The 26,818-nt window shown below is 36.2% G+C and overlaps 1 protein-coding gene and 1 non-coding gene across 2 annotated transcripts in view; both read right to left on the reverse strand.

Annotated features, from left to right (window-relative positions):
* LOC138712207 (tyrosine-protein phosphatase non-receptor type 13-like) overlaps positions 1 to 26,818 on the reverse strand; it is a 1,532,948-nt gene that overhangs the window by 177,081 nt on the left and 1,329,049 nt on the right. The window lies entirely within an intron of this gene.
* TRNAA-AGC (transfer RNA alanine (anticodon AGC)) lies at positions 16,532 to 16,604 on the reverse strand. The gene has a single exon. It is a non-coding gene; the product is annotated as a tRNA-Ala (tRNA).

Genomic DNA, 26,818 nt, shown 5'->3' on the forward strand with positions numbered 1-26,818 from the left:
AAGTTACACCTGTTGGGGTCCCTCTAGTGGCCAGCATCAGCACGTAGAGCTGAAAACCCGGGTTCAAATCCCGGTGCCGGAGAGAATTTTTCTCCGTTCCACTCATATTTCAGCATATGATGACGCAAAATATATGCACGGAAATATCATACGTACTTCGGTACATCATGATAATATAAAACGTATACTTGTTTGTTGAACATTTCTCTGTACAATACTTTGTGTACTCTTCACTTCGTTTAAAGCAGCTGTTCAAAATGTCGACCGCCATGATCATGGATGGGTAACTCGTGCTCACGAAGTGCTGAAAACCTTGACGTAAAGAAAGACAGACGGAGCCAGCCGCAGCAGTAACAAAGTTAATATCATTCCCATTAGATCCATGTGAGATATCTGTAATTTGTAATCCGCACATTTGTTTTGCTATGAAGAGCTGGCAGAAGTATTTTGTGAGCAAGAGCCGCTCTCCACTGCTCTGCAGAGCGTTCAGTTGCCCAGCCCTGACATAAATATTGCTGAATTTATGTAGGACCGAATCGTGATTCTGTTTTGTGTGGAGTCGTGAACTAGGGCTGCGTCGTCGTGGGTGGATCCCAAGTCTCTTTGGAGAGAAGTCGGCAGATGACTGAACAACGGCAGGGTCTAGTGTGACGTTGACAAAAGACAAAGCGGAGAGTTCCGCACGGAGTTTTGCTGACCGCAGATCTGTCACAGTACGTGGTCCATCAAAACACAGGACACACGCAGCAGCTTTTGAGAGATTGGCTGCGGGCGATGTTTCCCAGAGGATGCGTCTCGTCACAGCGGTGGGCTGCAGACGTGTGGCCAAACTTTTAATCCATTCAAACTGAATTTATTGTATTCCCTACAGCCCCAGTTCGGTATCTGTATATTGCTATAGTACATTACCTTATCCTAATAATATTAAGTTCAATTTTAAAAAGGGAAGTACTAGATACAAAGAACTTAGCGTAGAAATCTCTGGTTCATCCATTAATAGAATATGGGGCGGTACAGAGTAAAACAAATAGATTGTTTTGAAAGAATAGAAGAAAGGGCGTCATAATTCATGAAAAGTAGAAGAGTCACTCATGAGAAAAAAAAAGTATGAACTGGATTGGGAGCTATAGCGACTAGGCGGAAAAATAGTCTCTCTAGGCCTATGGATTATTTATTTATTTGCTTGCTTACGCACTCATGTATTTACTTATTTACATACTTAATTATTTATGAATCTATTTAATTGTTTATTTACGTAATAACTTATTTACTTACTTACTTACTGGCTTTTAAGGAACCCGGAGGTTCATTGCCGCCCTCACATAAGCCCGTCATTGATCCCTATCCTGAGCAAGATTAATCCAGTCTCTAACATCATATCCCACCTCCGTCAAATCCATTTTAATATTATCTTCCCATCTACGTCTCGGTCTCCCAACTAACACTCTATATGCATTTCTGGATTCGCCCATACGTGTTACATGCCTTGCCCATCTCAAACGTCTGTATTTAATGTTCCTAATTATGTAAGGTGAAGAATACAAACTTATTCATTTATTTTGTTTATTTATATATTTATTTACTTATTTATTTATTTATTTATTCGTTTATTTACTTATTCACTCATTTACTTATTTATTTATTTATTTATTTATTTATTTATTTATTTATTTATTTACAGGTAGGTCAGTGACGGATTGTATTAGGCTTTTACTAACTTTCGGTTCTCGCTGGTTCCCTAAAATCCACCACTGTTGCACAGAACTTTACTCTGCGTTTGTTTATAAGGCTGTGTAAGTGAAAATGACATGGGCGGAGTCTTTTGCGTCCCTTCCACTTCCCCTGTTATGCCCTCGGCTGACCTATAATATTATTACATTAAATTTTATTGCCTATTATTATTACTATCATTATCATTATACGAGTAATTATCATTATTATTATTATCATAATAATTATCATTATCATAATCATTATTATTTATTTATTTATTTATTTATTTATTTATTTATTTATTTATTTATTTATTTATTTATTACTGACATCAAGAAATACACCCTAGAATTTTATTAGTGCATATTTATTGCCATATTTAAAAAAAAAAAATTAAAAGCATGCTTGCATGCATATTTAATAGGTTTTTAGGGCACGAACTTCCCGGCCCGAGTGATGATGATCATGATGTTAGAGATAAAGAAGAACTGAGGCAGAAGGCATCGTTCAAATTACTCAGCCCACATTCAACACTCTAATGAAAAATATGGGCACAATGAACCTCATAATTCGAACAAAAGGCGCCTGTTGCACGGAGAAGAGAAAGGCGGTCATTGATTAGAAGCGGACTGATTAACGGGGCGGATAATTAAGGCAGAATAAGATCGCAGATAACTGCACTAGACTATCGGCAGCGCTGGAGCTCCTCGCAGATGCCTTTAACGAAATTAAGGAAGCGAAGGCAGACAAAATTAAGAAACTGTACTTATGTAAATTGCATTAATTGAAATTGGAACGGCTTCTGTCTTATACGCTGTTAAAATTATTCCAGGGAATTTGAACTTGTCGTTTTATTTCGTAACACCCACACTAGAAATTATTAACAGAGAAAATGTAATTGCTTATTTAACGAATCTGTCCTTCAGAGAGCACATCCGGGTATGGATCTAGCGAACCCGGATAAGATTCTTAGTAGCTTTGGTTGGCTTCCTTAATGTATTGAGCGAGCTTGTATTACGCCATGCTTATCACATGACAAGTGAGGTACTCGTACTTTGAAATATCTAGAACAGAGACGGGAAACAGCCTCTCTCAGAGAGTTTAGCTACTTCCACTATAGTTGCTGTTTCCCGTTCCTGAACTAGAAGTTGTCCAAAACCACGCATAAATGAAGAAGAAGTTGACCTTGAAGAGCACATTCTTCATTATGATGATGATGACGGTAACAGTAACGATCACCAATATAATAAAGACGATCAACAATATATCAAAGTGACGATCATCAATATAACAGTAACGGTCACCAATATTATAATGACGATCACCAATATAAAAATGACGATCACCAATATAAAAATGATGCTCACCAATATTACAGTGACGGTGGATTGGAAAGAGAGAAGGCTGTTCAGTAATCTTTATATGAAACAACGAGTCAAAGTCAGGATAGGAGATGTCAGAAGAATGCGAAATAGGGAGAGGAGTACGTCAAGGATGCCCTTTACCACATATCCTGTTCAACATCTACTTGGAGGATTTAGTGAACATTGGAGGAATGATAGTAAAAGGAAGAAGAATAAAGTGCATAAGGAGTTAGAGTTATCAGGACTAATAGGCCATTGTCTACTGGCGAAGTCTACGTAGACGAAACGTCTGGTCGTAATATCGCCAGTAGACCAAGGCCTATTAGCCCGAATAACTCTAGTCCCATTGATGACGGCCGCGAAAGTATATAAGATTTGCTGATGATATGTCGTTGTTAGCAGAAGAAGAGCCGATACTAAGGGATATGCTAGTGGAGCTAAATTACATCTGTGAGCAGTATGGGATGAAGATAAATGCAAATAAAACGAAGACCAAGGTCATAGGAAGAAAAATAAAGAAAGTAAACTTGCGAATTCCAAATGAGGCAGTAGAGCAAGTGGACAGCTTCAAATACTTGGGGTGTAAGACAACATGAGCTGCTGCCAGGAAGTCAAAAGGAGGATAGCAATGGCAAAGAAAGCTTTTAACAGGAAAAGGAGCATGCGGATCTCTGGGAAAAGAACTAAGGAAGAGAACAGTGAAGTGCTTTGTATGGAGTGTGGCATTGTATGGGGCAGAAACATGGACATTACGACGAAGTGAAGAGAAACATATAGAAGCATTTGAAATGTGGATATGGAGAAGAATAGAGTGCGTGAAATGAGCAGACAGAATAAGAAATGAAGCTGAATTAGAAAGAGTGGGTGAAGAATGAATGATGCTGAAACTGATCAGGAGAAGAATAGAGTGCGTGAAATGAGCAGACAGAATAAGAAATGAAGTTGAATTAGAAAGAGTGGGTGAAGAATGAATGATGCTGAAACTGATCAGGAAGAGAAAAAGAAATTGACTGGGTCACTGGCTGAGAAGAAACTGCATACTGAAGGATGCACTGGAAGGAATGGTGAACGGGAGAAGAGTTCGGGGCAGAAGAATATATCAGATGATAAACGACATTAAGATATATGGATCATATTATGTGGAAACAATGAGGAAGACAGAAAACAGAGAAGATTAGATAAAGCTGGATTTGCAGTGAAAGACCTGCTCTTTGACAGGACACTATGAATGAATGAATCACCAATATAACAGTGACGATTACCAATATAACAATGACGATCAGCAATAATAGTGACGATCACCAATATAACAGTGGCGATCATCAATATATCATATTTGGTAAATCCATCTATCATACTGTGTAGTTGGAAAGACAATGAAGCATGGAAAGAATGAAACAATTATTTCTGATACTTCACTGGTGAAGTTACCCGATTTATATTATAGGCTATATTATCAGTGTCTCCAATAAGTAATTTAACAGTATTAAAGACAAACAATGGCATATGATAGTAAAGTTGGCAAAACTCTGTTCACTGGCGAAACAGGGTTATTTCTACTAGTAGGGAACTTTAACTTCTCGTTCATTAGATTCACCAATCACCACACTATTTCCTTATTCTTCAAATTTTCTATCTCCAAGATCTTCAAAAGATCTCTCTCCATAATAACACCCGTCCGGTCGAAGGTCTTCGATTCCGTGGAGTATATAAAATCGTGTCGCCATTTTGTTATTCTGGACTTAATAATATTCAATTCAAAATAATCAGTCCCACACCGTGATCAAATTTAATCATTATAAACTCACTTGTTTAACTTTAACCGAGACTGATGCACCACAAATTGTTGTTGAATACGGTTAAATGCCGACTTCACCGTGGTCAACTTTTAATCGAGAATGTTGGACACGGCCATAATTTTTAACGTCTGGTGATACTGATTGAGTACTTCACTGGCACATCAGCCGTGCTAAGACATGTCAAGAAGACAGCTCGTAGGGAGATAACGCCACGACAATAAAGAATGAGAAGTTCTAAGAAACTGATAATTTTTCACATTACTTCTAGCCTACATAATTCTGCTATAATTGTCCATTAGTCTACCTTTACTTTGTAATTGTAACAAGACGAAATAACTTATACGAAGTAAATTTTTATAATATCCTATTGCTTTCACATATTCTGTTGTAAGCTACATTGTATTACTGTATAAAATTTGTTTTATTACTGCACATATTGGTTTTTTTTACTGCACAAATTGTGTATGACTGCACATTATAACAAATTCTGCTGAATGTCTCCCCGGAACCTGAATATTGTTCAGTAACTATTTAGATGGTACATAAAACTTATTACAAAATTAAGCAAAACCTTGAATATGACTTAAATATGCATGCGGGGTAAAACCAATATCCAACATTTTCACATAATTGCTAATTAGGGCAAATTATTTTAATTGTATAACTGTGTGTAATAGCGGATAATCTTCTCATTACAACGTATTAAGTCTGAGGACGATAACATCATCCGTAATATCGCATTATAGGCCTACAATCAAATTTTCCACACGCAACTGGACTTATCATAATCATAAAATGTGATAGCAATAGTGACGTTTGATAGGGCACGTTAGCATTTATGAGTAGGCCTGTTCATGTCCTTACTTAAAGTTTATTTCTATAAAACACTAAGGGCCTTATTCATAGACATTCTTAGCGCGGGCTTCCGGTGGATGATCAGCGAACTAATGTTTTTCGTATTCATAAACCAGTGTTAGCGATATGACATGATATGAATCCTGTACAAGTAACTAGTCGATAGCCGGAGCTAGTTTAGCACGCTCGTAGCGCGGCCTAGCGAAATGTCTATGAATAACGCCCTTAAACATTATTAAAACACGAACACAGGCTAAAAAGGCTGTCACGATAAAACGGAGTTTAGGCCTACAAATTCATTACCAACAAGGTGATTTCTTATACACAGTGGAAACATTATAACTGTGCAGATTGAAGGGGGCAATAAAATACGTGCATCAAAATTAATAAAATTATCCTATTATGTCTTTTCTAATCAAGTGCATGGTTAATTAGAAAATTAGGCTGAAAAATCTGTATAGTTTGGCAACAGCGCGTCGCCAACTCACATACGTAAACACACATGTACTCGATCTGAACAGCAGAGTTCCGTCCCTTAGTTACTCTAGTACGGTTGTCAGGCTTCCTAATGGCAGAAAATAAATCGGACGCGGACAATATGTGCACGCTGGAGTTTTTGAGAAAGTTCAACACTTAGGGTCGGTATATAAAATATCACAGTAGTCAAAACGAGGAATCACAAGGGTCTGTACTAGGATTTCTTTGAGTTTAGTAGGAAGGAAATTTTTCAGACGTTTCAAAGAATGCATGACAGAGAAAACTATGGATGGAAGACGAAAAAAAGAGAAGAAAAAGAACAAAAAATTGGAACAAAGAAAGAAAGAAAGGAGGGATGAAAGAAAGAGTGTAAGGAAGACAGAAAATGGGAGAAAAGAATAAAAAGAAAGAGTGAAAGAAAGTAAGAAACTGAGAAAAAAAGAGATTACGAAAAGAGAGGAAGACGCAAAGGAAAATTAGAAAAAGATTAAAGACGAAAAAATAAAAGATAAGAAGGAAAAGAAGAAATAATGAATGGAAAGAAGACAGGAAAAAAGTAAGAAAGTGAAAGAGAGAAAGAATTATGAAAAATGAAGAAGAGAAGATAAGAATAAAAGATTAAATTAAGGAAAAAGAAAGTAATGAAAAGAATTAAAGATAGAATAAAAGAACGAAGTAAACGAAAAAAGGAAAATAATAATATTACAAAATAGAAATATGAAATGGAAGGAAGAAAGAGGTTAATAAAGGAAGGCGGAACGACCACAGAAGGGAGAGAATAAATTGTGAGTACGGTAAATGAGGAAAGAACGACAGACAGAAGTTTCAAAATATATGCGAACTAGTCCAAGCTATTGTATTCTCTGTATGCCTTGTGGTAAAATCTCTTGGAGAAATTGGCACAGCATTTAGTGGTTTGGGTAACGATCTTTGTTCAACACAGAACGAGAGACTTTAATCTGCATAGCTGCAGCACATGCTGTGATACGGGACTGCACGTCTGCTTTACGCAGCCCTCAGAGGAAGTCGGCAGTGCCTCGAGGCCTTCTACCGAACCGGAGGCTTCATTCCACAAAAGAGCCTACTTCCAAAGCGTTCGCCTCAGTTAATGGCTTCAAGTCGCCTTGTGAATTTCATGGCCTGGTTACAAAGCCCGAGTTCTTGTATTGATAGCTTCCACTGTCGGAAACGCACACGTTCTTTCTCCATTGCTACGCTCGCTCGGTCTGATAACGACAACATTTTGCTGGAAACTTTTGCATACGTCTACCCTTTCTACTTTTTCTGGGGGGAATTAGTTTTATCTTTTAATCTGTATTCAGCTCAAATGGCCGGTCAGATACGAAGTCGTTTCATGTATGAAAGAGGACCATTCGTGCTTCTCTATAAATAGTCGCGTGGTCATGAACAAAGATTCAGTTGTTGAACACTGAAATAGCAATATCAGTTGTGTTCTGTTTGATTATTTAGCTTTAATAAGTTGTCGATGTGATTATATGCGACCAAACATTCATCAGTATCGGTGAAATACTGAACTTTTCCGTCATTCTTGACTATTGCAGAGCGCATGCAACATGAAACATGCCAACTTATGAGAGATGAAATGTGGGAGATAAGAATTTTGTGGGACATATATATTTTTCATAATAACACGTTAATAATAATAATAATAATAATAATAATAATAATAATAATAATAATAATAATAATACTTTCTTACAAATGGCTTTTAAGGAACCCGAAGATTCATTGCAGCCCTCACATAAGCCCGCCATCGGTCCCTATCCTGTGCAAGATTAATCCAATCTCTATCATCATATCCCACTTCCCTCAAATCCATTTTAATGTTATCCTCCCATCTACGTCTCGGTCTCCCAAAAGGTCTTTTTCCGTCCTATCTCCCAACTAACATTCTATATACATTTCTGAATTCGCCCATACGTGCTATATGCCCTGCCCATCTCAAACGTCTGGATTTAAAGTTTCTAATTATGTCAGGTGAAGAATACAATGCGTTCAGTTCTGCGTTGTGTAACTCTCTCCATTCTCCTGTAACTTCATCCCTCTTAGCCCCAAATATTTTCCTAATAACCTTATTCCGAGGTTTATTTTGAGGTTTCATAACAAGCTGTTTTTTTACCGGTGATGGGTTGTTCTTCTGTATGGTTGTGAAACTTGGACTCTCACTCTGAGAGAGGAACATAGGTTCAGGGTGTTTGAGAATAAGGTGCTAAAGAAAATATTTGGGGCTAAGCGGGATGAAGTTACAGGAGAATGGAGAAAGTTACACAACACAGAACTGCACGCATTATATTCTTCACCTGACATAATTAGGAACATAAAATCGAGACGTTTGAGATGGGCAGGGCATGTAGCACGTATGGGCGAATCCAGAAATGCATATAGAGTGTTAGTTGGGAGATCGGAGGGAAAAAGACCTTTTGGGAGACCGAGACGTAGATGGGAGGATAATATTAAAATGGATTTGAGGGAGGTGGGGTATGATCATAGAGACTGGATTAATCTTGCACAGGATAGGGACCGATGGCGGGCTTATGTGAGGGCGGCAATGAACCTTCAGGTTCCTTAAAAGCCATTTGTAAGTAAGTAAGATGGGTTATTAGTCCTTCGCCCAATCCCCAAGCTGGAGAACCACCCCTCATCGGCTGTCTGCGACTGCTTATTCAATATATACTATTAGGTACACTCATAAAAATAAATTCACATATAAAAACAAAAGTTCATTGACTGTTGAAATTATAGGCTTACTTCCTCTTACGACGGACACTTCTGAAATATTCCTTTGCGGCAGCTAAATTACATTATAGGAAGTATTCTTACAAGGTAAGGGTGTTAAAATCTAACGACATGGACGAAATACCAGTGTGTAAGCATTCATTTCCTTGCATGGGATATCTTACAAGCACGTTCAGGCACTACAGAAATCTCTCAAGTCTACAGGAATGCCACCTGAAGATCAACGAGGCAAACAACATAATAATCACAACAACAAAATCTGATGTCTTCGAAAGAGTGCTCAACCACATTAAATCATTCAAGGGAAGGAAAAGCCATTATGGTCAGTCAAAAAATGATCGAATATATCTTTCCGACTATCTCAACATAAAAAAATTATGAAATGTATATTTCACAAGGTCGTTCCGATGTGTCTTATGAATACTAAAGAAATATTTTCAACACCAGATTTAACATATCATTTGGATATCCACGCCATGACATTTGCAGTATATGTGACAAGTTTCAGGCTGATCTCAAAGTTTATGATAATAAACTCTCTGATAATATTGTGTCTTTTCTTCCTGTACGTGAATGTATACTGTACACTCGTATACTCGTACAATGACACTGTATTTGCTTTGTATCTGTGTTTACGTACCAGCTAGGTCGGCCTTATAGGCTTTGACGTTAACAACTTTTGTCAGGTTTACTACGCTGCCATCTAGTTGTTACATAATTCCCATTTGGATTTGCGACTGTACTGTCATCTCGTGTTCGTTTACGGCGGACGGGTGGCGATCCTGGCGGTTGTTCTCTCCAAAGTGCTGCCGATTTTAACATAGCGATGAGTTATCTGTTACATATACAGAGTGTTAAAAAATACGGGGCATAATTTCAGGTATGTATTTCCCACATGTAGACAATCAAAATAGTTCATTACAACATGTGTCCGGAAATGCTTTACTTCCGAGTTATGGCCTTCACAACATTGAAATGCACCGGAACGTTTTTCTTTCCGCAGGTCGTTGCCGTCAAAGGAGACATTAAGAGGGCACTCTGACAGTTCATTCCGAGGCGAAGGTTACATTCAGTGTTGTGTAGGCGTTAGACTGTGCGACATGTATTCAACTCAAGAGCTGGCAGAGATACACTTCATGTACGGTAAGGCGGACGGCAATGCTGCGCTGGCTCGTCGTTTGTACCAGGAGAGGTACCCACAGCGACAATGTCCAGATCGGAAGACATTTGTACGTCTCCGTTACCGTCTGTGCGAGTATGGAAAATTTAACTCTCCTGGTTTGGGAAGGGGACGACCAATTGCTTGGCCTCCACGCTTACCTGATCTGAACCCTCTCGATTTCTACTTGTGGGGCCATTTAAAATCATTGGTTTATTCGTCTCCGGTGCCTGATTTGGAATCCCTTCGGAATCGAATTGTGGCATGATCTGAGGACATACGCAATACTCCTGGAGTTTGGCATCATGTCCGCAGGTCAATGAGACATCGATGTGAGGTCTGTATTCAAGCAGGAGGTGGACATTTTGAACATCTTCTGTAATGACAACGACCTGCGGAAAGAAAAACGTTCCGGTGAATTTCAATGTTGTGAAGGCCATAACTCGGAAATGAAGCATTTCCGGACACATGTTGCAATGAACTATTTTGATAGTCTACATGTGGGAAGTACATACCTGAAATTATGCCCTGTATTTTTGAAACACCTTGTATGATCTAGGGTACCAGCTGGGTCCGGTCTGCCTTCTAAGCTTCATACAACAATGACATATGACGCTGAATGTTCCGGCAACTATATTCATCCTTTTTGTCGTGTAGTACAGTTCATTTGTAATCCGTAACAACAGGGATGGAAAACAGCCACTCTCAGAGAGTTTAGCTTCTCCCGCTACAGTTGCTGTTGTACGTAGATACTCATTCTGGCTGCTCTGTTTACAATACGAGTTTCCAACCCTTGCATAAGAAAAACACTTGACCTTGCCAGTATCGTAGTTCACGGCTAGATGGGGAAACTGTCATACGAGAGCCGGCGGCCATTTACGAATCTATGCGTGCGTTCTGAAACGCATCATCGTGTGTGTGTGCAAGGCGAGCGAGTTAACGGAGATAGAATTTATAAAGAATGTATGAATGTGATTATGTAACGAAGCCTGAACCTATCTGACAGCATGTGAAATTAAATTCTTTCGGAATGTACAGAATGCATAATGAGGAAGTATATTGTCTTGTTGATGCTGTTTATTTTTGCTAGAGAATCTTCTCAACGGTATCAAAATAGGAAATGTACAAATAACACTAAGTTGTGTGCTAGTGATGCTCAATTAATACATCGTGCAATTAGAATTGGAATTTATATAAATAAATTTATATTAATGGTTTGAGCTGTTGCAGTAGCATTATAAACTTGATTATCGCCAATTAGTGATGACAGCCGAGCGGGTTCAGTCGGATCCATACTCAAAATGGTGCTCGTAATTCTCTATTACTAGCACCATAATAATTTGAATTGCTTCACGGGAAATACAACATGCTTCGTAAGCTGACCTACGTTATTAATACATCGGTCTATTGCTGTCTTTGATTTCATATTGTTCCCAAAATAAATAAATAAATAAATAAATAAATAAATAAATAAATAAATAAATAAATAAATAAATAAATAAATAAATAAATAAATAAATAAGTAAATAAATAAATAAATAAATAAATAAATAAATAAAGTAATTAATTAATTAATGAAGTAATTAATTAATTAAGTAATTGAATTAAATAAGTAAATAAATGTTGCTCATTGACAGAGAATGCAGCTTTTAGTTGATGGATGTAGTATGGAATTATTAAAACTTGATATTAAATGTTGGAAGCATGTTTTGTGACTTAGCTAAAAATCTTAAGGTATAACCTAAACATTTCAATTTGGAACCTGGTCTATGGATTTGTTATCAATGATAATGTTAGCTCTAACGTGATCTGTGCCTCAAAAAGTCATAACTAGACCACGGATATTTATGAACTAAAAATATGCATGCAACTATGCAGTGAAAACTGTTGAAATGTACGCTAAAAATTGAAATATATGCAAAGATCCACTTCTACTTTTTCAACATGCAAAGATAAAAAAACATACAATTGCGTGAAGTACGACGGTCCAATCATAACTTTTATTTTAGCGTTGGATATTTTTATGTTGAATTGTGATACTATTATATTTAATTTATGTACCGTGATTTGTAAGTCGTCTTCAGAATTTGCCAATATAATTTGAATATTATCAGAGCAGGATATAGTTTGTATTGTGTATTGATCTATTTATACTCCTTTATTATTTCTAGCATTCTTTTACATTTTAGTGAATTTATATACAGAGTGTTTCACAACTATGTGCAGTAAAATACATTTTTTAGAGGTTTAATACTACAGTATAAGCCAACATAATTTAAAGTAGTAAGTGTCAACAAGCCATATTGAATAGCAGACGATTTTCCTGTCAGTATAAAAATATTTGTCTTCACAAACGCATTTCTCCAAAAATCTTTTCTAAGTAATTGATTAACTATCGGACTTACTCGTGTTAATTATGTAAGTTATATTCAAGTGTTAAAAGTAGTGTACGCAAGATTCAAAATGGAAATCTTTTCTGCTACTTTTTCTTTTGGCATGTCGGAGGTTAAACTTGTAAGCACTACTTCTTCGCTTGGATGTGCAGTAAAACTTATTGAAAGGAAAAATTAAACTCCACGAGACTTCACTGTCGCAGGTGTTTAAATATATTTACCGATTTAAATGAATATTCGAAATTAGTTTACAAATATTTTATCTATACAGTACAATATCGACTATTGATCAGATTTTTTGCATTCGGCAGATAATAATAATAATAATAATAATAATAATAATAATAATAATAATAATAATAATAATAATGATTTATTTAACCTGGCAGAGTTAAGGCCATACGGCCTTCTCTAACACTCAACCAGGAGTAAAGACTGCGTTACAAAAACACTACAAATTAACAAATTACACTACAATTTTACACACAAAACTGAATAAGATAATAATAATAAAAAATAAACAACAAATAAGAAGAAATCAGACATAATATATAACATACAGAAAGAAAGAAAAAAGCATAATAATATGTGAACAGCAGGTCAAAATAAATGAGGCATACAAAAAAAAGACAATTATTCATAATAATAATAATAATAATAATAATAATAATAATAATAATAATAATAATAATAATAATAATAAAGAAGAATAGTAATAATGATAATAATAATAATAATAATAATAATAATAATAATACTAATAGTAGTAATAAAATAGTGCAGTACAAAGTATACAGTGAATACAATATTTCTAAGTACACACAATAAGGAAAATTAAGATTATATATAGCTCAACTTATCACATTAGAGATATAACATTATCGGAAAATATGAAAACAAAAATATAAAATAATTTGAATATCATTAGAACATAAAAAAAAATGTGAATACGTGGAAACATGCAATACAACACTTGTCATAATAGTAAGTTAGTTTGGCAACTCGTCATAAGATAATTTTCTAACTTGGATTTGAAAGAATTCAATGTTCGGCAGCCCTTGACTTCAGGCGGCAGAGAGTTCCAGTGACGAGAGGTAGCAACAGTGAAGGATGAGGAATACAGAGACGATGCGTGAAGTGGAATTTCTAGCGTGTTATCGCGTTGTGCTCGAGTATTAATATTATGACAGCGAGAGAGAGTATGAAATCGAGCGAATAAATAATAGGGGAATGAAGAGTGCATAATTCGATATAAGAGAGAATGGAGAAAAAATGGGAGTATAAGGGTACAGTACATCAGTTATTCATAGATTTCAAAAAGGCATATGACTCGGTTAAGAGGGAAGTATTATATGATATTCTTATTGAATTTGGTATTCCCAAGAAACTAGTTCGATTAATTAAAATGTGTCTCAGTGAAACATACAGCAGAGTCCGTATAGGTCAGTTTCTATCTGATCCTTTTCCAATTCACTGCGGGCTAAAGCAGGGAGATGCACTATCACCTTTACTTTTTAACTTCGCTTTAGAATATGCCATTAGGAAAGTTCAGGATAACAGGCAGGGTTTGGAATTGAACGGGCTACATCAGCTTCTTGTCTATGCAGATGACGTGAATATGTTAGGAGAAAATACACAAACGGTTAGGGAAAACACGGAAATTTTACTTGAAGCAAGTAAAGCGATCGGTTTGGAAGTAAATCCCGAAAAGACAAAGTATATGATTATGTCTCGTGACGGGAATATTGTACGGAATGGAAATATAAATATTGGAGATTTATCCTTCGAAGAGGTGGAAAAATTCAAATATCTTGGAGCAACAGTAACAAATATAAATGACACTCGGGAGGAAATTAAACGCAGAATAAATATGGGAAATGCGTGTTATTATTCGGTTGAGAAGCTCTTATCATCCAGTCTGCTCTCCAAAAATCTGAAAGTTAGAATTTATAAAACCGTTATATTACCGGTTCTTCTATATGGCTGTGAAACTTGGACTCTCACTCTGAGAGAGGAACATAAGTTAAGGATGTTTGAGAATAAGGTGCTTAGGAAAATATTTGGGGCTAAGCGGGATGAAGTTACAGGAGAATGGAGAAAGTTACACAACACAGAACTGCACGCATTGTATTCTTCACCTGACATAATTAGGAATTTAAAATCCAGACGTTTGAGATGGGCAGGGCATGTAGCACGTATGGGCGAATCCAGAAATGCATATAGAGTGTTAGTTGGGAGACCGGAGGGAAAAAGACCTTTAGGGAGGCCGAGACGTAGATGGGAGGATAATATTAAAATGGATTTGAGGGAGGTGGGGTATGATGATAGAGACTGGCTTAATCTTGCACAGGATAGGGACCGATGGCGGGCTTATGTGAGGGCGGCAATGAACCTTCGGGTTCCTTAAAAGCCATTTGTAAGTAAGTACAGTACAATATACAAGTAGGATTGGTAATTTTTTAGCCCACACTAAAAAATGTTGTCAGTTGATTGGCTAGTATTTATTTTTCAATATAATCCTTGTTTGATTATGCACGGTCCAGAGGCTATTTTGTCATAATTGTAGACTGGTATTATGAAGAAAATTGTGAGAAAATATGAAACTTATATTGACAAAATACGAAAATATGAAATAAATATTTCAATGCTAAAATGCCTTCGTTCCTAAATCATTTGGAGCAGGTTTACACCATTATTTACAAAATAAGCATTAACAGTTTTGCTTATATATAATATGTCACCAAATAAAATACAATAAATCTACATAACTGAATAGTTTGTCAGCATTACGAAATCTTTACCTAAATGCAAGAGCTAGATAACACAACTTTTTACACTCAAAATAAAAAAGAACTTTCTAATTGGCTGATCCAACACTGGTTACAATTGGCTAAAATACAAGTAGAGGTAAAGGCAATCCCATGACAGACCAGGACAGCCCAGAGGGTGAGAGGTTAAGGCTCTCATCTTTACAGACAATCGGCAAGTTAATGGCAGTAGGGGTGTCAATACTACGTGACCGTCGCCTTTACCACCAAGGAAATGCTCCTGGTGCTCTTTTCTGTTAGAGGCTGCGTAAACCCCAGGGCCGGAAGGATTATACCAATGGAAAATTTCATGACCCCATCGGGAATCAAATCCGCGACCTTCCGGCTTTTTACCGTTACGCCTTAACCGCGACGTTGCCGTGCACCCCACAATACAAATAGGTTTTTCTATATTTTACGGCGAAAGATTACATGTCTTGTCAATTATTATTTCTGTGCAATGAAAACCCCATGAAGTTGCAGAAAAAGAACATCAGAAATCAGACAGCAAAATTTAGGCCTATGTTAAAACACGTTTAAACCATTAGTTTACACTATGGGCCATATTCATAGACATTCTTAGCGCGGGCTTCCGGTGGATGATCAGCGAACTAACGTTTTTCGTATTCATAAACCAGTGTTAGCGATATGATGATATGAATCCTGTACAAGTAACCAGTCGATAGCAGGGGCTAGTTTAGCACGCTCGTGGTGCGGGCAAGCGAAATGTCTGTGAGTATCACCATATGTAACTAGACACTGCAACACTAAAAAGACTTTCACTGGATTCGAAAAAGTGAGCAAATGTGGAATAGGAACCACTTATTTTGTTTTGGCTTCCAGAATAAAACTCATTGACGCTAAGAGTTCAATGACTCTTAATGGTAATGTGATACCCTTGGGTATCCCGGAATGTGGATGAAACGTGTGCCTTGGGTTTTTTTTTTTAAATATTTTCAGGAAAACACTCTTTTGTCTCCTTATAATATCTGGAAAGCTTGGTTCAGTGGTAATTATAAAATATTAACGACGGCAAGAAATCGTGCAAAATATGAAAATATAGATGAAATATGAGAATTTTACAAAATATTATGAACTATGACAATTGGAACAAACGAAACAGAATCTTCTGTCCTGGTTTATGACTGACCCTATATATTAAAAATAATTGATTACTGAATGTATTCTAAAGTTATAAACAAAAACCTGGAGGCGCCGGGTATCGATCCCGGTACCTCTCACATGCTAAGCGAGCGCTCTACCATCTGAGCTACGCCCCCAGTACACTTAAACTACTGTTTGGTATTGAATAGCATTCGATCTGTTGCCTGGCCACTTTCACTAAATTATTCTGTGTTGTAAATTGCGGTTGACGCCCATGGGCTAGAAGCAACAAGACATACTGTAGAGGAGGGAAGGAGCTCGGCGGCTGGCTCAGCAACACGTGCGACAACTGATGTCTTGACCGTGCTCTTGTTCGAGGGCGAGAACTCATTAAGATTAAATGACTTTCTCTTCGCAAAATTTGTAGCCTACATATATTTGCACTGAAAAATGTTCTTGGTGCAACAATAGTCTTCCTTAAAACAATAATAATTCTCTCTTACCATTCGAAGCAGTTTATGTACGTAAATCTTTGCTGTTCTTTGCTTTTGTATTTTTTATATATCTGAATTGTCGGTGACAAGCTTTCTTAACTTTTGGGGATTATTCTAAGTGTATCTCCTTTAGAGGACGTTTCAATGGTATTTCTTAACAAGTTTTACTTAGACGGAGTGTCAAGGACATCTAGTGCATCATATTTCGTAATATTTTGGTAAAATTATCATAATCTTATATAGGGCCTAGTATATACATATTTCATATTTTGCATGAATTCTCCCCTTCCGTTAATATTTTATAACTACCACTGAACCAGACTTTCCAGATATTATAAGGAAAGAGTCATCATATTTATAGCCGTCCAAATCTTGGATTTAAAATATCGGCATCCTAATCAATTCAAATGAATAAAAAACAAAATATAAATTAATGTTAGAAAAATACATAATAAAATTTAAAAATATATATAGTAAAACCTCGATAAGACGCGCCCGCTTATTACGCTATCCCGAGTAATACGCTTTTTTGCCCGGTCCCTACACATTTCATATACAGGGACATCATTTTATTTTTACTTCAATTTTTATTGTACCTGAGTTTTTGAATGTACTTCACTCCCACCCCCTCTACTAGTAAACTTACAACCGTCCTCCACACAGAACCAAGACCGCGTGTGCAGTACTGATTTAGTGAGTATAGTAAGTTCCAGAAATATGTTCGCGTTTTCCAGTGACGAAAGAGCTTTCAATATTGAATCATATTTTCGCACAGGTACTGTCGTCCGTTTGCCTACGTCGCATCCCGGTTTCCCCCACCTGCTTCTGTTCGCCTCTCTGTAAAGTCTAGTAGCTGGGCTGTCTTAGCTCTTTTCTGAAAACATTAATTTCTGTTAGGAATTGGACGTCTTTGTAATATTATACAACTGTTTAAAATAACTTAAATAAAAGGGCATTGTTAAGTAATAAACTGTCACGTGATCCCCCACCTTTCTACGACCCTGCGACAAAATCACTTGAACGGAGAATATATAGCATTCTGTGTAATTTTATCTTTTCGGCTCGGGCAGAAGTGAAGATTAAATTTACAGTACGTAGGATACTCTTTTATAGAGTAGGTACAGAATTACTTCAACATGAGTTACTCGTGCGAAGGACGAAACTGGTAATTGTAATTAGGTACAATAGTCTATAGTGCGATAATATGCACAAAAGAACTGAAGCCTGTATCGGAATGAACGGCCACCATTTTAAAAAATGTGTTTAAATATCCGCATTATGATTATTTTTCAATTTAACTTCATTCTCTATATTGTACGCTAATGTGCTGTAACAGTACAATATACACTGCATAATTAATACGTCCGAATGGATAGTTCAATTCGTGAGTAAAAACACGAAGTGTTAATACAGTACTGTATTTTGATTAAAAAAAAAAACCTAATGAAAATTATCAAACTCAAAATTGCGATATTTCCTAGTTTACCTAAATGGATGAACTACTTTTCTTCCCTCCTATACCTAGTAAAGTGATTTGTATTTTACGCCAGTATCATCGAACTCCAGTCTTGGAAGGGGGAGGAAGCAGTGTTTCCTGTTCTAGACTTTTAATCCAAAGGTATAGCCAGGTTAATATTAAAAATGTTAGTAAAAATAAAATGATGTCCCTGTATAACGCCTTTATTAAATACCCCGTTTGTTGCGCTCAAGTCCTGCATAATACGCTGTTTTTGTGGAATATTTCCCATGTAATTTTCAGCAATGTATTGTAACAGCAATGAAACATCTTGGTCATTGAATTCACTGGTGCCATTATCCTGAAAAGTATTGGTATTCGACCCTTTACCTGCGCATTTAAACCTTCATACTTCATACCTTAGTATACCCCACTCTCTTGTAACGCTCTCTAATTAGACTTCTTACCTGCGTGGTTAAAGCCTACATACAGTTACAATACCTCACCCTCTTGCTAATCCTCTCTCTCAAACAGCATTCCTCACTCGGCCGTAATAAAATTCTGGAAATTTTTGCTGGGCAGTTTGTTGTCCTTCAGTGTATTGAAGTATCTGTGAATGTCATTACAATGAGTGTTAAACGAAAAGCCCTTTCTGTGTCGGAAAAATTGGAAATGTTACGAAAGTACGATAAGAACAGTACTCTTAATCAGAAACAACTATCTGATGCATTAAGAATCCCATCATCGACATTAAGAACGATAATAAAAAATCGCGACTCAATCACTACAGCTGCGATGTCGGAAGGATGTAATCGCAGGAAACTAAAGTGTGGTAAACATGAGGACTTGGAGAACGCACACGGCAAAGAACTATACATGTTTTTTTTTTCTTTCGAAAGAATTGAGTACATTACATATTGTAAATGTCTTTCACATACAGTACAGTAATTACATAATGGAGTAATACTGTATTACCTTTCATGAATCATGTATTTCAATAAAGAAAAATGCTAATAGATACTGTATATAAGTCAAAATTAGTATACCCGCCTAATACGCGGTCCCGGTTAATACGCGTTTTACACTCAGTCCCTTGAACAGCATCTTATCGGGGTTTTACTGTATATATATTTAATAATTGCGACAAGATGTGGTAGCTATCAATACAATAAGAATTTATTGAAAAATAAATAATATACACTGAATATTATAAAGATGAATAGAAATGGTGGTTGATGATATTCAATGAAGATTTTAAAATGGTTGATGCAATTGCCTGAAGAGTCTTTTCAGGAACCTTTAATTGTCTGAGGATCTTCAATATAAATTTGGGAATTGTTCCTCGCGCACCAAACATAAGTCCAATGACATTCCAATCTTGAATATTACATTTATGAGCGAGATCATCACAGCATGGAAGATAAACAGCGCGCTTCTCTTCATGTACTTGCTTTGGTTGATCTTCGTTAATTTCAAATCTGATTTTTTTTTCTTGGACGTACTTATAAATGAATTCTCTTTATATCTGGAAAGCTACTGAATTTCAGAATTAATAAATGGCCGACCTCCAACGTCCCTTTTAATAGCGATATTCCTTTGTTAGACAACGCTGCTCTCCTATGATTCGCGGGAGTTGTGAAGCCTCTGAAGGTCATATGCAGGAGATTTGCCACGGAGAATAGATAAACATAGCAGTTCATAAAGCGTCGTAAAATAAACCAATTAAAAAACTATGACAGAGTCTTTTAAAACTACCGATATTAATTTAATCGGCAGGGATATTTTTCTCAGTAGCAATTTACGAAATGAACATAATTAAAATCATAACTTAAAAGCTCCCTTTGAGAGCTTTAGTGATTTATTTTCTTTTCCTGGCGTTGCTGGCACAATTCGTACCGGGCTTCATTTTGCGTGCAGGGGCCAGAAACTGCGTTGCGGCTGACGCGGAGCGGATAAGGCTTTTCTTGCTTGTGACGTGTTCAACAAAAGAAGTACGCTTCCACTGCCCATTACCCTCGAGTGCAAGTTACAGGCGGTTGTCACGTCCATCCTGCACACGCTACTCTGGTGAGCCTATAGACTGTTACATTGCGTAGTTCACTTCATTCTTCTGAGAATCAGGCTCTGATATGCATTACAAAATATGTAAAGTTGTGTCATGAGAGGCGTATGTTTTCTTTATTCTTAAACATTCTTCAACAATACAATTTTTGTGTGATGTTATCTGTAGAGTCCTGCGTTTGGTTACTTCAAGAGTCCAAGCAACTAGCAACAGTAGTTACGATCTTTGGGACGCCCCCTGAAAAGATGGACGGAGACCGTAACAGGCCACTAGGCCTAATACCTACAAGGACGATGACGATGATGATTATGCTTTTAATTAAAGTAGTATGTTGAAATTGTAATTAACTATTTCAATACCCGAATAATTTTCATTCCCTTTCTTTTGGCGAAAATTTAAATTAAATCTCTAGTTTTATTATTCGTCTGCACTGTCACTTTCCATCTTAACCTCACTGATGTGAACAGTCGATCATGTCTTTCTTCGGTATCCAGGAGACGTTGGTGAGCTTATGCGCATGCGCGTAACGCGTACTCTTCCGTACATGCCTCAATCCGCTGACTACTTCTGACCGTTCCGAACCCGTGTCAAACGCCCGACTGCAGTACATGTTTCCAGTTCAGGACTGGTTTGGAGTGTGTTGGAACACTTTTTCTGTATTGCGCATGCTCACGAAAATTACGGCCGGTTCCCGACTGTTGTTGGAACGAACCTAGTATACTGTAGGTATGTATGGAGTGTAGGCCTATAGCTTGACGTCATCCGACGCTACTTACTTCAGGTCTGTTGTTCAGTGAACATAACAAAACAAAACAAAACTAGGCGCTTGGAAATGAGTGCTCCAATAGAAGAATTTCGTAGCGAGCACGTCATTAGGAAAGCAAAAAATATATTTTATCAGAAAGGACAATTTTTTTTATTTGAAACCCTTAAAATGTTTACAGTCATTTATTGTAATATGTAGAGACTCGTAAAGCACGCACATGTAATTTGTTTTACTTTCAGTTTGTGTTGACATTTCTATTCTTTCATTTGTTAATTCCAAACGTTAAAAGTATCTAGATGCGTCTTACTTATTGTACAGATAAGAGGTACACAAATTCCAGGCGCCAGGTAGCTATGACGACTAAAATTATTATGGCGTCTCATTTGTTTATTGAGTTCAATAAATTTTTTAATACTTCGATTTCTTTTATGCCACTACGACTAATACATAATGCTAACAAAAGCGGTTGTAGGAAGAAATTCGAACGTTCTGTTTAAATTAATGTCTTTACATTTGTTGCTCATCTCATAGCTACTCTACATAGCTTCAGAGCGTCTCTTGAGAGCGTGTGTTTGCATTGCATAGATATTTAATATTGTTTAATATTATTTCAGTAAATGTATCTTTATCTTAGATCGAATGGGTTTAAAATTTATTTGCAAAAACTTCTTGAATGTCTAACACAATTGATTTTCTTCTTTCTAATTTTGTGTTCATAATATTGAATAAATTTACAAGTTAAATGTGTTCAACTTTTTTCTTAAAAACATGTTAAGTTTAAGAATAATATATAAATATTTTTCATTATGACATTATGAACCCTGCTTTCCTTATCTGGAAGAGAAATACCACATACCCGTTTGTCGCTGGGAAGTAATTGGCTTGCTCTTTGGTGCAAGGGCCACTATATCAAGATTTTGTATCAATTTCTTTTATCGTTTCCATATCGATCTTTTGGAACTTCAAGATATAGCCATTAATGTTTTAAGACATTCCTTCTTAATTGTAAATAACCGTCTATATAGGTCTATATATGAAAAATAAATTATTCATGTCGAGGATAGCTGTCCCCCAAACATAAATAAAAATAAAATAAAAATAAAATTTAAATTTAAAATAGAATATTGTTGATCTACAATTGAAGAGTCGGCTGGAACAACGTTGTAAGTTACAAAATTTTCTTTCGGCGTGTTTCCGTGTAATAATGTTGTATGTCATGTTACCTTGCTATACTCCTTGGCTTGCAACTGTCCATCAATGCAGTACGTGAAATTTGTCCACTCAAAAGTTTGCTACCCTCATAAGAACAACATTGTACGCGTACACATTTTTGCAGCTCCTGTAAATTTTACCAAATGTAACTTATAACGTTGTTCCAGCCGACGCTTCAGTTAATTTAGGTGCTGTTACCGCTCGGTACCCCTTTTTCAAGGGCAGTTATCCTTTTTGGATTCTTCTCTCTCTAGACGAAATATGATACCTCTTTTATTTGAAAAAAATTAAAGCACAAAATCCAGGAAAATTCATTTTTATTAAGTTCATGGATTGGGAAGTTCATGAAGAGGTCCACTGTATTTCTGAAGACGACTCTCACAGAAGATCGGATATAATAGCAATAAACAGGCAATAACAAAAGGCTATTATCATAGATCCAATTATATGCATGGAGAGAGATCTAAACCAAGTCCATCAGGTTGATCATGAAAAGAGGGCCATTTATGAACCTTGTATTCCCTACCTTAGTGCCAAGTATAACATCCCTCTCTTCAATTGGTCAGTGACAGGTTTATTTTTTGGTGCTCGGAGTTCTTTACCAAAATTTACATATAATTTTTTAAAACAATTATCAATATCATCTTTTGAAATTCAAAAAATCATCTCGCAAATGCTTAAAGATTCCCTGCAGATTATACAATTTCAATTATACCACTCAGAAGGTCTTAATTAAGGATATGCTAATTTTAAATAAAATCTTTTATTTATAAGCATAATTTTAAAATCATCTTCTAAGATTTTATTTTATAATTGATAAATAATCAGTGGTGCTTAATTATTACATTTTATTTTTATAACAATACTCATATTTAATTAATTATATTTTTATTTGCAATTAATTTCCGGATCCTCGTGGTCATCTTAATTAAGGCCGGACGATTTATTTCTCTCTCTCTCTAGTATTAAATTACGAAACTGGTTATGCTCCGAGCATCAACATTTGCTCTTTTGGGTGCTCAATAAATTCCTATTCAAATTCTGTTAAGCCTGAAAAGATCTGACCAGTACTAGGAAAATTTTATGGTTTTTTTTTTTTTCTGGAATTAATGATCTTTTGTTTAGTCGTCTTCAATTATTTATGATTGTGTTATTTCTTTTTCTTTTCCTTCTCCATTGTTTTATTTTCATTATAATTGTGTACCTACCATTTACTAAAAAAAAAAACAACAATTTTTTGGTAAGCTTTGTCTTCTAGGCAGCCTTCACTTGAAGGAAGCTGAATGAAATTCTAGAAAATATATTAACCCTTAATTATTATTGACAAAGCTTCATTTCTAACACTAGTTTATTAAACCGTGTCGGACTGCAAAGAAAACAACTATAGCAATGTCCATATTTTATATGTTGTACAATATTATAGTATTGTGATATTTTAACTTTCCTACCAATTTTTTTCTATTGTTCAATTAAAATTATAGCATATAGCCTATTAACCTGTTGCATCCTATAGGATACTTTAATAATTTAAGAGGTTAAGAGAATACCATACCGTATATTTATGTGATAGCTTCCAAGGATGGATTGAAATTAAAATTTTATTTAATCAATCTCAGAATCTGCATATACTCCTCCACACATTCCAAATACAGAACACATGTTTCGTTGCAGAATTCACAAGCGTGGACCACGCTCAGCACTGAATATACATTCTATTATATTGCAGCAGACAAGCTGACCTATTTCCGCTACGCCAGTGCCGAACTGCAAAAGTGCTTTGATCAAAATCTGACCTTTCCTATTGGAAACAGCCTCCACATCGATTGACTGGGTTCATTTATTTCCGATATCCGAGAAGGGTAGGTAATGGATGGTTATGGCGGGAATGTCTTTGATTCATCCCACAACAACATGCCAGGGCAGATGAAAAGAAACGGGTATCAAATGCAGGAGGGAGACAGTTCGAAGCGCTTCACGTCACCGACATTAAGTACAACAACAAGGCATTTGCAGAAACAAAACTGACTTATGCTGCTCACAACTTAGTACCGGTATATGTTTGTACTGTACATCAGATATTCATAGCAAAAAAAGAAACGACAACTTTAAAAGACAAACAACCAATAAGTAGTGTCATCCATTCATAGTTTTCTGCCCAAGGGCAGGTCTTTCATTGCAAACCAGCATTCTCAAATCCTTCCTCTTTTACACATTCCTTTTAATCTCCTTATATGAACCATATACATTTTAATGTATGTAAGACTGCTACGAACAATCGGCGAAAAACACCTAGGCCCGTATGCACAGTCGAATTTGAGACCTGTCTTGAGATTGTCTCGAGACAACGACACAAAATTCGTATAAACCCAGATCAGATATGTAACAGATTGCTCAATCTTATAGGCTTTTACGGCAACAACTTTTATCAATTTCACTATGCTGTCATCTAGCTACTTCATAAGAAGTCACGTTATAACTCTCACTTGAATTGCATAGGGCAACAATACTCCCATCTAGCGGTCGTTCCCAATACCAAGGTACTGCGACTAGGTGCATGATGTTTATCAAACTGTAGTCGAAACCCACGCTGCATAGCAGTAACGGACTCTGTCTTGATACACAACTCTACCGCAGCAATGCGGTGTTCAGTAGACCAACGTTCCATCTCAACTGAACTCCAAAACGTACACAACACAAGGACATCTACTACAGCAGCGACATTCAGCGGGTATGATTTGTACTGCATTTCAAAAAACCTTCAGGTGTTTTTGACGCACCCTGTAGTTTCATTTTAATGTCAAGTTAAGTTGTTTTAATATGAAACAATATCTTACGATATTGAATGTTAATCCTGGAACCAAAGTTCCCTAATCATTTTATTTTTGCAGCAATGTTATTGTTAATTAATGAAACAGTAAGATTATGAAAAAATTAACCACAGAAACTGTAACTTTCAGATAAATTCAATTCAAATAAATTAATGAGTAGTAAAAAATACGCAGTGTGTAAAGTTTGGGGGGAGGATTGGAATTAATCTTTTGATCCTCTTACGGAACTTGGTGCGGCTTCGGATTTGAAAACTGAGTTGTGACAAAATTTATCTCCATTATTTCTTGGGGGAATTGTTTACTGAGAAAACCTGAGCGAGAACGCAGGATATCGATATCGTCTCAATTATTTTCCCATTCCATCAACTGAGAATTATGTCATTTACATGGACGAGAAATTCCTTACGTCTTTATTCAGTCCTCATCTGACAAAGCGCCACATGGTAATTGGCTCCACAGAGAACGCGTTTATATACCCATAAATACTAAATAATTACAACGAAATATGTCATCTCTGCGGGCCTCTGGAAAAAGAACTAAGGATGAGACTAGTGAAGTGCTTTATATGAAGTGTGGCATTGTATGGGGCAAAAACATGAACATTACGACGAAGTGAATAGAAGCGAATAGAAGTATTTGAAATGTGGATATGGAGAAGAATGGAACGTGGAAGTGGACAGATAGAATAAGAAATGAAGCTGTGTTGAAAAGAGTGGATGAAGAAAGAATGATGCTGAAACTGATCAGAAAGAGGAAAAGGAATTGGCTGGGCCACTGGCTGAGAAGAAACTGACTACTGAAGGATGCACTGAAAGGAATGGTGAACGGGAGAAGAGTTCGGGGCAAAAAAATATATCAGATGATAGACGACATTAAGATATATGGATCATATGAGGAGATAAAGAGGATGACAGAAAATAGGAGTGGATGAAGAGAGCTGGGTTTGCAGTGAAAGACCTGCCCTTGGGCAGAACACTGAATGAATGAATGAATGAATGAATGAATGAATGAATGAATGAATGAATGAATGAATGAATGAATGAATGAATGAGCCATCCTTCACATCAAGATTAAAACAATAGCTTTTTCACGTATATACGTCTATGCGAAAGGGTCATTCGACAAAAAGAGCGCTGCGTTAGTGTAAAATCCATAGTCAAAATACCTTCAACTGTTATTATTCAGAATGAATAGTGTAATGGTAATACAACATACCGTTTATGCAAAATAATAAGAAAATAAAGAGCATTAATAATCTGTATTGTATTTTATTGCAATTACAGTAGTTGCCCACATATTTTTACATGAATAGACAAATATCTGTATCTTTTTACTTTAGTTTTAGTGTAAAAATTTCAGATGTCTCGTGATAAAAATGTAAGATAATCTATGCAATGATGTGCTTCATATCAAGGATTTTTATCTGGAGAACAACTTCCACGAGAGGGCAGTGATATAATGACCACTGAAATTATGTATTTTTAGTTCCAGATGAGGTAGAAAGCACATTTTCCTTGTGTAAGGCTCTGTTAGCTGACAATCTTCAGAGTTTCAATTTTGAAAACTTACATA

This window comes from Periplaneta americana, chromosome 13 (genome assembly GCF_040183065.1).
Source record: "Periplaneta americana isolate PAMFEO1 chromosome 13, P.americana_PAMFEO1_priV1, whole genome shotgun sequence".
In the NCBI taxonomy this organism is placed as follows: Eukaryota; Metazoa; Arthropoda; class Insecta; order Blattodea; family Blattidae; genus Periplaneta; species Periplaneta americana.